Source organism: Carya illinoinensis, chromosome 7, assembly GCF_018687715.1.
Source record: "Carya illinoinensis cultivar Pawnee chromosome 7, C.illinoinensisPawnee_v1, whole genome shotgun sequence".
Taxonomy (NCBI): Eukaryota; Viridiplantae; Streptophyta; class Magnoliopsida; order Fagales; family Juglandaceae; genus Carya; species Carya illinoinensis.
Genome location: NC_056758.1, coordinates 6,315,750 through 6,328,233, shown reverse-complemented (window position 1 = coordinate 6,328,233; position 12,484 = coordinate 6,315,750). Strand labels below are relative to the sequence as shown.

Genomic DNA, 12,484 nt, shown 5'->3' with positions numbered 1-12,484 from the left:
GTCTCACTCCAGCCAGGAGGGGCTTCTCCCCCTCTACTTCCACGTCCTCCTTACTCTTTTTATAGACTTCCACCGACTCTCTAAAGTGTCCCTTTCCACAAGTCAAGCACGGCTCTCTTCAATGAATCACCTCACGTAACTTCCCACCGAAAATTCTCTTTAATCCCCTTCAATCACGGCACCTCTCTTTCTTTCTAATCCAACCACCCTTTTTATTTCTTTTCTCGTGCAACTCTCACCAATCCAAGTCAAGACATTTTCAGCACTGGAGGATTAAGCACTTCCAACACTTTAGCCGACATCAAATATTTGATCTTCACATAAAAGTCAAGCCAAATAACAAAAGTTGCCGCCCAATTACATTCACACTCCACCGAAAATTCAATCCCAGCTTCTTTTTTTTTTTCTCTCTTTTAACTTTTGCCGTATACATCCATATCACCCACCTCCATGTACTTTACTTGGTTTCGCATGTGTTTATGAACAATCAAGGTAAGAAAGTCACCACCGAAAAGTCATCTTCATTTTGTGTCTTATTTTTCAGCTGCCAAGTACTTCCTTCCTTCTCTTCATTCCTCTCAATTAATATGCACTTTTGGTCAAAAGTTCCAACTGGATCCCATTTGAATTTTATTTAAGCTGAAAATAAGAAGAAAGAAATAACACTCAAAAAATAAATTAAAAGAAAAATAGATTATCAAAAATAGACTATATATGTGAGGAAATATTGTCCCATTAAATCATAGTTATAAAATTAAGCATAAACATGATATCAATCAATTAAAAATCACAACTCGTATTTATGCTTATTAACTATTTTTTTCATCTAAAACCAATAATAGTGTCACGAATAATTTAAAATACATTGGTTTTAAATAACTAAAACATGCAATATTTCAGCTTAATCACCGAGTGACTAGAGGAGCTCCACCAAGATAATGCCCCATCTCGACTTAGGGTTGTGATATGCACGTACCCAAAAATCAACTTACACATGAAAACTCAGCTTTCATTTATTCACATGGAAATGCATGCCATAATGCAATGTATATCATGAACCCAAACACGACATAAAAATACCAAGTATAATCCAACCTTACAAATAACTCCATCCTCCAATCCAACTGACCCTTAAACTCATCGGACTCAACGTTCGGTACAATCAACCAGATCACAAAAATTTTATTAGTGCAAAATATATTTAAATCTCAAAAAGGTATTTGAAAAATTACTTACATTGCAAAAAGGCAAATATGAAAGATGAAGGCTGGAAAATGTGGCTCACAGCATGAAACAAAAGTCAACAAAAACTGAAAATGAAACTCACGGTTCGGGATCCAAAAGGACCAAAACAAGGAACCAAAATGGAGCTAGAATAAGGCTCAATTTTGAGGCCAAAACACCTGAAAATTTCAAGGGTTTACCCACAATCTAGTACACGAAAATACTAGAGAACAAAGAGAGGAAAACCGAGCTTGAAGCTTCACATTTGGGGACAAAATAGAGCATGATTCTTGGGTCCAAAATAGGTCACGATTCAAGGGAAAAACTAAGGGAAAAGCAATGATTTTTACACTACATTCACAAGGAATACACAACAAATGAAGAAGAGGAAGGAGGCGCACATGGGAGCCTTGGACCGACCTGCAAAAATGGTGAGCAACACATGAAATAAAAATGCAAAGTAAAGAAGAAAGAGGGCTTGGACTTAAAGCAAAAGAGGAACAAAATTAAAGAGGTAGAAATGCAAGTTGACCAGATGATAATGGTGGAGGAAGTTTCGGCAACTGGTTGAAGAAGAAGGGAAGTAACTGAATGAAGAAGAAGCAGCAGCGCATGGGAAAAGAGGAAACAAAGCCATAAGGGCTAGGAGCAAACAACGCTGTTTTGGGGGAGAAATGGGGCTGGGCTTGAGGCACACGGTTTGGGCCCGAAAACTGAAGGGATTTGGCCCAAAAATAAGGGGAAAAAACCCCCTAAAAATAAGCCCAGTCTGAAAATAAAGATCTAAGAAATAAAAATGCATAATAAAAAAAAATAAAAGCCAAATAAAAACACTACAACTAAACATTAATAAAATAAAATAATTAAAACTCAACAATAAAACAATTTAAAGCAAAGAGCAATTTAAATGCAAAACAATAATTAATATCAAGAAAGTCCATCAAAATAAATTTCACAACTTAAAAATCATAAAATAATCCAACGAAAATCATGTTAAATTTAAAATAAGAGAGCCATTAATTATAATAATTTAAATAATCATTCATTAAAAATACACGTAAATACGGGATATTACATCTACAACAAGCTTAATTATCTGAAAATCCACCAAATGTTTTGAAGCCATCCTGGTAATTGTACCCAATGTAGGTCCATATCATTTTGGGGCAGTAATTTTCTAAGTCCTATTTGTAGTTGTCGCATGAACTGCATGACCCCACCATGCATCCCACACCTGCTTTATCTCCTGTTTTGAATTTTTTTACATTGCTCCCAACCTTTGTCACTTCACCTACAATCTCATGCCTATATAAACAAAATAGTAATAATTTGGGCACACATTAATGCGGGCGAGAATAAGTATTATTTTGAAAACTAATTAATCAATGAAAATTAAGAATTGAGATTGACAAAATATAGAAAATATATAGACTAGAGAAAATGCTGAAAAATATTAATTACTGGTAAAATTCATGATTATTTAATGAAGCCTAGCTACAACTCAGGCTTAAATAACTTCAAAATTAAAAATTATGATAATCTTTCCTTAAAGGAAAATATAAATTATTGCATGAAAATTAAACACGTAATTAAACAATAATCTTGCAAAGAATTTGGCCAAAATCCAAATCAAAATCACTTTCAAAACATGAAATGAACTATTTCTTAAGATGAAAAAAATGGACGTAAATAGATGATTTGTTAGGAAAAAACAACAAATATTGTCAAAATCCAAGAAAGATTAAGCTTTCTTGTCATGTTTGTGCAGATTCACTTTCTTAAAGTAGTTCAGCACAATTAGCGTAGAATTTGACCTGAGACCTATCAATTCAGATTTTCATCATACACACAAACATATAAATATATATATAAATATATATATATATATATATCAAGCATCTATATCTTCCATATATAAAAAGTGTCTATAAAACATAATTTCTTGTTTTAACGGAAGTTTTCAAATGGAAGTTGTTGTTTCCAACGAAAGTTGTTAATGTAGTTATATTTAATTGACATTGGACTTTTCATTCAATTAATTATGCACGGTACTCAGAGACAGAGACAGAGAGAGAGAAATGATGAGCGGGAGAGAGTGTGAGAACGAGAGTGGAAGAGATAGAGGCTTATGGTGTAATGGTGATCGACCAGGGTAGTGTCGCCCAGTTGGGCTACAGTGCACGGGTAGCAAGTGGTTGGGGAGTTTGAGGAGGAGTCGTGTTTAACGAAAGAAACCGTGCTCTGTTTTTGTTGTATAGAAACAGAGCTTGCCGTGTGGGTTGGAAGAATAAGTCAAAGGCATCAATATCATCGTCAAAAACGTTGGGATTGCCTCCTTCATATCATTCCAATCTATCTCCACCACCGATTTCGTCATTAACAGCCCCACCAGTATCAACGGCGGTCCCACCACCCACGCTGGTATTGACGCCATTAACGGCGTTATGAAAAATGCCAACAAGCATCCACTCAGTCTCCCTCGCCCCTGTTATAACTGCAGTGAACTAGACAGTTAGTTTACTCCCGAAAAGTACCATCTCAGGGGGAATTTACTGCCTCCGAGACACCATGGAGAGCCCAATGTTTTGGCTCGGAATCGTCAGGTTCGTAATTATTGCATATTGCCTGTTGAAAGACGTTAAAGGCGCAATGATTTATGGAATAGTATTCGTAACAGGGGTGTCGTGGCTCAGGAATACGAAGGTAACAACGTTTTCGAATACAGAGGTGGGGGATGTGGCGTACGAATATTTCAAAAAGGTAGTGGATGTGCATGCGATAAAAAACACGGCGGGGTCATTAAGCTTTAGTAGTATCGGAAAAGGTTCCTTTTGGCAAGCTCTGGTCACGTTCTTGTATGTGAACATACTGGATACGACGGGTACGTTGTACTCGATGGCCCGATTCGCCGGTTTCATGGATGAAAACAGCGATTTTGAGGGGCAATATTTCTCTTTCATGTCGGACGCCACGTCAATTGTGGTGGGGTCGGTGCTTGGGATGAGTTTGGAAAGTTTCGTTCATAACCCAACTGCTAAAATTGCCAGGAAGATTAAACATTCGTAACCCAACTTCCCGACTCATGAAACCCCACAACCGTGTAAGCGAAATAAAAATGGCAGCCAAGGTGTTTGCTGGTATTGACGCCAGTAACGGTGTTATGAAAAATGCCAACAGGCATCCTCTCGGGTCTCCCTCGCCCCTGTTATAACTACAGCGAACGGGATAGTTAGTTTACTCCCGAAAGGTACCGTCTCAAGGGGAATTTACTGCCTCCGAGACACCATGGAGAGCCCAACGTTTTGGTTCGAAATCATCAAGTTCGTAATTATTGCATATTGCCTGGTGAAAGACGTTAAAGGCGCAATGATTTATGGAATAGTATTCGTAATTATTAAATAGCACTGGTGGCTACTATTAAGTCCTTGCGTATTCCCTCAAGGCAAGCCTCGTAAAGATTTTTTGTTTTTTTTTTTTTTGTGTTTTTAACTTTGCGCTAATTACTATTTTTATTTTATAAATGATATATATAATCTCAATAATAATGTTATTATTTGTTTAATTCACAAAAAATGTTACTCATCATTTCATATCATATATTTTATATATTTTAATATTACTTTTTTATCATTTATTTTATTTTATTTTATTTTTATTAAATTATTAAGTTGTTCTACTTATCATCTATACACTACATATTTATTATAAAAAAATAAATAAAATAAGTATGGTGTGTAGAAATGATAAGTAGAAATTATCATTGATTAATATGCTATTCAAAATTTATTTTATAGGAGCAACGACCATATGTTAAAAGCGTTGTGGAGAAATTATCAAAAAGAATTTAGAGGATTCAAGTTTATATAGATCCACAGAAATTGAAGGAGAAAAAATATAGAAATTTTAATGTCCTCTCTATTGAAGTAATGCAAGATGAGGAAAATGCTGGATCGTCATCCTAGAATTAAAATTATTTCAAATAGCTTTCATAAAACTATGGGCGATGTTTATTTATAAGATCATACTATAGATTCTATTAATGCTCTTCTTTTATAATATATTACAATGTATAATTATTTATTAATTATATAAACATTATATCGTTAGTTATTTAATTAACAAAAAACATTACATTTTATTAATAAAAAATTAATTCTTAACAAAAAAAATTAAATATAAACTAAGCAAACGTGCATTGCACGTTACTTTAACCTAGTATATATATATATATATTTATTTATACACATATATATAGACACAAGAAAAGATTACTTGGGGATGGTCAGATAGTTGGTGATTCCTGCCTCATCTTTAAGAAGGATAAGGTCTGTGTGGCAAATTCCACAGTAGATTATCTTTATGGTTATGTCGTTATTGCCATTTATCCTGTACATGAAACGCAAGCAATTCACTGTAATTTGTTTATGCACAATCTATTTTTGAGTTTCCAAACTTTTAGAGAGAAGAAAGAACATCATTGTGATCCAAAATTATCAATACCTACCTCCTAGAGAAGTGAAAGGGGGAGAGAATTCCAGAGGAATCTCTTGCTACCAAGCAATACGCCTTGATCATTGGTTGTTCTTTTTATTCTTCTGCTATTGATGATGATGCTCTAGACATTTTTTCTTTCTTTCTTTCATAAGATAGGTTTTGGAAAGAGATGGAAGTGAAAATTGAGATGTACTAGAAAAGCTTTTGGTGGTGATCGATGGCTCTCATTTATAATCCATATCGTATGGCCGTGACGAGCAAGAAATGTCATGCTAGTCGGGCTTTCAGCCTTATCACAGTAGTAGATCAATAGTCAATATGAAAAATTCAAATTTCAAGTTGATGTATAAAGCATATCTAGTAAATATTTACATGATATAATTTGATTAGAAATATAAATTCTAAAATTTAAAATTTTCAATTCAAATCTTATTATTTAAATAATGTGTATGGTTTACTCTATATATCGACTTGAAAATAGAATAATTCAGACAATATTACCATAGATTTATTCTATGGTGTCTCTAAGCATCATTTTCCTTGTGGTTGCGAGGAAGTTTATCATGATTTTCTAGATAAAAACATATTTACAAATATATTTGAGTTTTTTGAAAATTGCCGCTCCATAATTTTTGCATTCCTTCTTTGGGTTATTCTAGGTCTTTCAGGGGTCTCAGGATCGCCCATGGTGGCGGCCGTCAGCCTCTAGTGAGTTCTCCATCGGAGGGAAAATCTAATCCTGATGCGGGTGACTTTGGGAAGCCATCTTATGTTCAAGCTATTACTAAAGGGGTGGTTTCTTCATTTAAGATTTCTATGTGTTATCCTATTAATATTAATGGTGAGAAGGGTTTTGTCTTCACAGATAGTGAGATGTCAAAGGCGACTGAAGATTTTCAGTTTGCCTTGGCTCTGAAGTTCACGAGATCTAGGCCTCCAATTAATGCCATAAGGCTATTTGTGCTCAAGACGTGGGGTTTGTTGGAGATCCATACCATTAGTTTTATGGATGAACACCATGTCCTTATTATTATGCGCTCGGAGAGGGACTTTGTTCATGGATGGGTATCGAGAAGGACGAGTAACTGAGGGTTGCGCTTTTAGAATATTCAGATGGACGAAGGACTTTGATCTAAGAAAGGAATCTTTGTTGGCTCCGCAATGGATTTTTCTGCTTGGTCTGCTAATGCATCTTTATCACTCAGATTGTTTACAACTTCTTACGACATGATTTCAGACGTTACCTGGGGTCTGATAATGCTACCTTGAATCGGACGAGGGCGTCGGGTGTGTGTGTGTGTGTGGACATTGATTTGAAGGAGGACCCAATTCAAGGTTTCCCTATCGTGGTTTCTAATAGTGAGACTATTTGGCAGGAAGTTTGGTATGAAAAGCATGGTTATTACTGCTCCAAATGTTATAGGCAAGGGCATATTGAAGTAGTTTGTAGGGTTGGGGAGAGTAGGCATGGTCGGGGGGTTGATTCTAAGCGGCAGGGTGTCAAAAAAGTATGGAAAGGAAAGAATGTGGAACACAAAGCGTTGGGGCATTCAGAGGGGGCGATGCATGAGACAAATAGAGTTAAAGTGAACTCAGTTGATGGAAGGAATAAGAGTGTGGTTCAGCAAAATTCTATCATAAGTGATCATCCAGTTTTTGCATAGGAGGATGCTGCAGTGCAACTTCAAGGTGTGGTTAGGGTTTTGGAGAGCCACGCAGGGTTTGTGGACGTGGTCGTTCAAAAATATCCTGAAGGTTCAAGACTTCAAGATGCATGACAGGAGCATGATACACAAGACTGTAGGATTGAGGAGGTTATGCCAAGAGCCCCTTTAATTGATTCAGATGGTGTTCTGTGAGAGAAGGATGATGATAGTACTAGGTTGTAGGGCATTGTATTATCGAGGGTTGGTTCCGAGCCACCTGAGATGGCTTGTCATATTCTCTGTTCTTTCCGGGATTTTTTCATATGGGGATAGACCTGGATGATGGAATGGTGGGCGGACATGTTGGTGCAGTTAATGAAACTTTGGAGATGGAATGTAGGGTGCCCCTGAAGGAGGCTCATGGTTATGACTCAAAATAGGAATTTGAGAGCCCTTTCAACCTTTTTCTCGCAAGAAGAGTTATAACTCGAATTCAAAAATGGAGGTCCCAATGTCACAGTTGAGAGGAAATGTTACACCAGTTCTCCGACAATCTCAGCGAGTTCATACTCACTCTAAAAAGCTAAATCTATGATGATGGGGATAGGGAGAGGATTGGTGGTAATCCTAGGATGTTATCCACCATGGAAGAGTTTAATTCTTGTCTTGATAATTGTGGCTTGTTGCAGCTCTCATATGTTTGGAGTCACATGACTTGGTGTAATGGCCATGAGGGTTGTTCTCAAAGTTGGGCGAGGCTTGATGGAGCAGTGATGAATGTGGGATTTTCTAATCATTTCACAGAAGCTCATTGTGTTAGCTTGGTGAGGAAATTTTCTGACCATAGTCCTTTGGTCGTTCATTGGCAGAGAGAGGTTCTAAGGTATGGTCCTTCTCCTTTTAGATATCAGAATATGTGGAGTTCCCATAACTCTTTCAGGTCCTGTGTAGAGACGGTTTGGAAAGAACCAGTCCAGGTTTTAGGTCTGTTGAAGTTAGCCTCTAAATTGAAAAAGATGAAAGTAGCACTGAAGACTTGGAATATAAATGTTTTTGGTTGAGTGGATTTGAAAATTAAGCAGCTTGAGGTGCATATGGAGTTCCTGGAAAATCAACTTTAGGGGGGTTTCTCTTCGGAGTTGGAAGCTGAATTTTTGCTTACGAAGCTTGAGCATGAAACATGGGAATGTAGGGAAGAAGTACGGTTAGCTCAAATTACAAGGAAAAGGTACTGGCTAGCAAAAGGTGAGCAGAATTCATGTTTTTGCCATGCTATTCAGCAATGTCGTAAGAATAATTCTATTTATTTTGACACTTTCAAATGGGTCATTGCTTGATACTCCAGAGGCTATTCATTTTGGTGCTGTGAATTATTTTCAGGAGTTTCTTTATGGTAATAGGGACCATGAGGAGGCGGACATTTCAACTCTACTTGATAGGGTCATTTCTGAGGTAGATAATCAATTTCTTTGTCAAGATTCGTTTGTAGAGGAGGTTAGGAGTGCTTTGATGTCAATTTCGATTCAAAGTAGTCAGGACCCGGATGATTTTGGTTTGGGCTTCTTCTTAAGTTGCTAAGAAATTATTAAGGATGATTTGGTGGAAGCAATCGAGGATTTTTTCCAAGGGATTGTTTTACCACATTTTTATATTTCTTCGTATATTGTTTTAATAAGAAGGTGTAAGAACCAAAAAGCTTTGACAAATTCCGACCTATTAGTTTTTGCTCTGTGGCCTACAAGATTTTCTCCAAGGTTTTGGTTCAGAGATTGACATGGTTCCTTCTGTTGCTTATTTCACAATAGCAAGAGGCGTTCATTCCCCAGCATAGTATTTTCAAAAATATTACTCTCGCACATGAAATAGTTCATGATCTACACAAGAAAACTGCAAGTGGTAACGTTATGGTGAAAATTGATATGTCTAAAACTTATGATAGGATTGATTGGGGTTTTCTTATGAAAGTTCTTGCTGGTTTTGGTTTTTCTAAGAAATTCTGTAAGCTAGCTTGTGGAGGGATTTGTGAGCTTGCCTTGGTTTTCTGTTATGATGAATGGGGCGTGCAAGGGTTTCTTTAAGTCTACATGGGGTCTCCGTCAAGAGAATCTCTTGTCACCTTATTTGTTCATTCTCAAGGAGGAGGTTTTATCTCAGCTTTTTCGGCGGAATTTTGATGAGGGTAGGATAAGGAGTTTCTCTCATCCAATGGGAGCGCCTAACCTCCCACTTGCTCTATGCCAATGACCTTTTAGTTTTTGTTAATTTGAGAAGAGATCCATAAGGTGGCTTATTCGCACTTTGGAGATTTATGAGAAATGGTCGGGATATATAGTTGATTAGTAAGAAAAAACCTGCCATCTTTTTCTCTAAACATATCAGCTTGATTAGTTCAGTCCCTTTATGATCTGCAATTTTCCATTTCACATCAATTTAGAGAGGGGAATTTGCCTACTGATTTTCTTGCAAGATATGGTGCGGAAGGCTTGCATAGGAGATATAAGGCTACTAAGTTGCTTCCTAGGCAATTAATAGGCATTCTATGCTTGGATAAATTGGGCTTGCCGCACTTACGTCGATGGTTTGGGTTCTGTTGATATTTTATTTTGGTTGGTCTGGTTTGCTTTTACACGTTGGTTGACATGTTGGTCTTATTTGCTTGGTATTGCTTTGATGTATAAGCTTTCCTCAATCATAAATAAAGCATGGACGATTTTTCAAAAAAAAAAAAAAATGTATATATATATATATTAACTCCCGAGTCAACAATGATCCAATAAATTAGTAAGGAATAATTAAGAAATAATAAAAATCATATAATAAATAAAGAATAAAGTAAGAATAAAAAGATAAAGAATAATGTTTTAATGAAAAAAAAAATTACTAGAGAAAATGAAGAATTAATGTAGTAGAGTTCAATTTAAACTATAACCAAATATTTTAATCGTAAGTACGCATGCAAAGGGCGTCAACGCTTTTGAAGTTTGGGGACATTTTTCTCCTTCTACTATGCGGGGAAGTAATGGGATCAACCTTGCATAATCGTAGGCCAATTTGCTTGAGCTTTTCTCAGGTACGTTTGACATGTGTAATAGAGTAGCAAAATATTTGTTATTATGGAATAATCATTTCTTAGTGTGGTCGGTTTTGTTATTTTAAAGAATATCCATGATATTTTAAAATTAAGATACACATGGCTGTTTTTGAACTTAGACTTTTAAAAAAGCATGTAGGTGCATGTCACGTGCATGCTTATTGGATATATGTGTGGTTATATATGACACAGTCTGTGAATCTGATGTAAAATAAATAGTTTTAAATTTTATATAAATGAATTTGAATAAAAATGAATTGACCTAATAAGACACGATTAATAAACGGGTTAATTACGGTTTAACATGAAAAACTTGCAATCAATTTGTATAACATGAATAAATTCTATTTTCAAATTTTATAAATACTTAGTTTATAAATGTGATATTTACTTAATATCTTAAATTATTAAGCTTTTTTTGTTTTTTTGTTAATATGTAACTTTATTTTACGAAAACATTAATTTTGTTATATATTATTGATTTGGATATTGATAATAAAATATTTAATCATAAATTCAATAGTAATTGTGAATAATTTATGTGCATGCTAATACTGACACTAGCTACTTGCCTAAGGCTTTTTAAAAATATAGAGCAATTGAGTGAGTAACTAATTACTTCATACATAGAGTTTAAAATATTTCTAGTCATGATCGGTCTCTTACTGATAAGAAGTGATGAAAACATCACTATAACAAATAGTGATTTTTGGGACAAAAATATTTTCCGCAAATTTAATTTGTTAACAAATAATTGCTTTTTGTTACCAAATTCATGTCGATGGAATTTGGCTACAAATATTTATATTGGATCATTTTATTTTTCATGAGCTAGAATATGTGAGAATTATAAATTTTTTCTTGCAAAACTTAGGTCATCAGAAAAAGTTTGCTGATAATATTTTATTTCGGTGACATGTGGATTCGTTTACGATGAAATTGGTTGGTGACAGCAAACTTATATGAAATAATCTACGCGGAAGCCACTGTTTGGCTGAAGCCGTTGCACGCATGACGTGTAGGCTGGGTTCACTCAAACGCACTGAACCAGTTCACACACAATCTCTCATCTCGAAGCCGGGGGCCCTAGGGATCCCTAATTCTCGAGGAAGCCCTAACTCTTCCCCCGACCCCTTACAGCCCTCACGAAACAAAGAATTTGCCGTAGAACCCCTCCGTTGACAGCCCTTGAATCCCTCAAGCCCTCGCGAAATGGGTTCAGCCATTTCCCCTTGAATCCCTCAAGCCCTCATGAAATGGAGTCGGCCATTTCCCCTTGAATCCCTCAAGCCCTCGCGAAATGGAGTCGGCCATTTCCCCTTGAATCCCTCAAGCTCTCGCGAAATGGACTCGGCCATTTCCCCTTGAATCCTCTGAATCCATGCTCCATTCCCCACAATCTGCCTTGCTCTCCGTAGAATACACATCCCCCCACGACGCAGAACCACTGGTTGCCGTTCAAACCACAATCGGCTCCTGGGCTTCCGTTCAAACCACAATCGGCTCCTGGGCTTCCGTTCAAACGACAATCGGCTCTTGGGCTTCCGTTCAAACCACTGACGCAGAACCACTGGTTGCCGATCTTGGTCATTCCACCGATGCTTGGCCCTCAATCCACCGACGCCTCAGTCCATTAAAGCCTGTAGATCTGCGGGAGGGTAATTTGTATTCTAGGGTTTAGGAAAAAAATTTTGCATGCACTTTTTTACTCAATGTTTTTTTCTCTCTGTATAGTGAACTGCATTTGGAAACCTAATAGACCGAAAGTTGCTAGAAAAAAGTTTGATTAGTATGCTACCTAATAGAAACCCTAGATGCGAAATGAAAAATATTGCCAATATTTAACATGTGTGCATAAATGTATAAATTTTTATGTCCACCCTTCGAGATTAATTTGCATTTGAAATCTCTGTTTAATCATGATGGATACTGAAATGGTGTTCTGTTTCATGATATTTGTTTCATGATACTGAAATGGTGTAGTTGTTTCATGATATTTCTTGTATGATACTGAAATGGTGTTATGTTT

General features: G+C 36.3%; 1 pseudogene; it reads right to left on the bottom strand.

Moving 5' to 3' along the window:
• LOC122316115 overlaps positions 1–5,847 on the bottom strand; it is a 76,318-nt pseudogene extending 70,471 nt beyond the window's left edge.
• Positions 5,848–12,484: the final 6,637 nt, after the last annotated feature.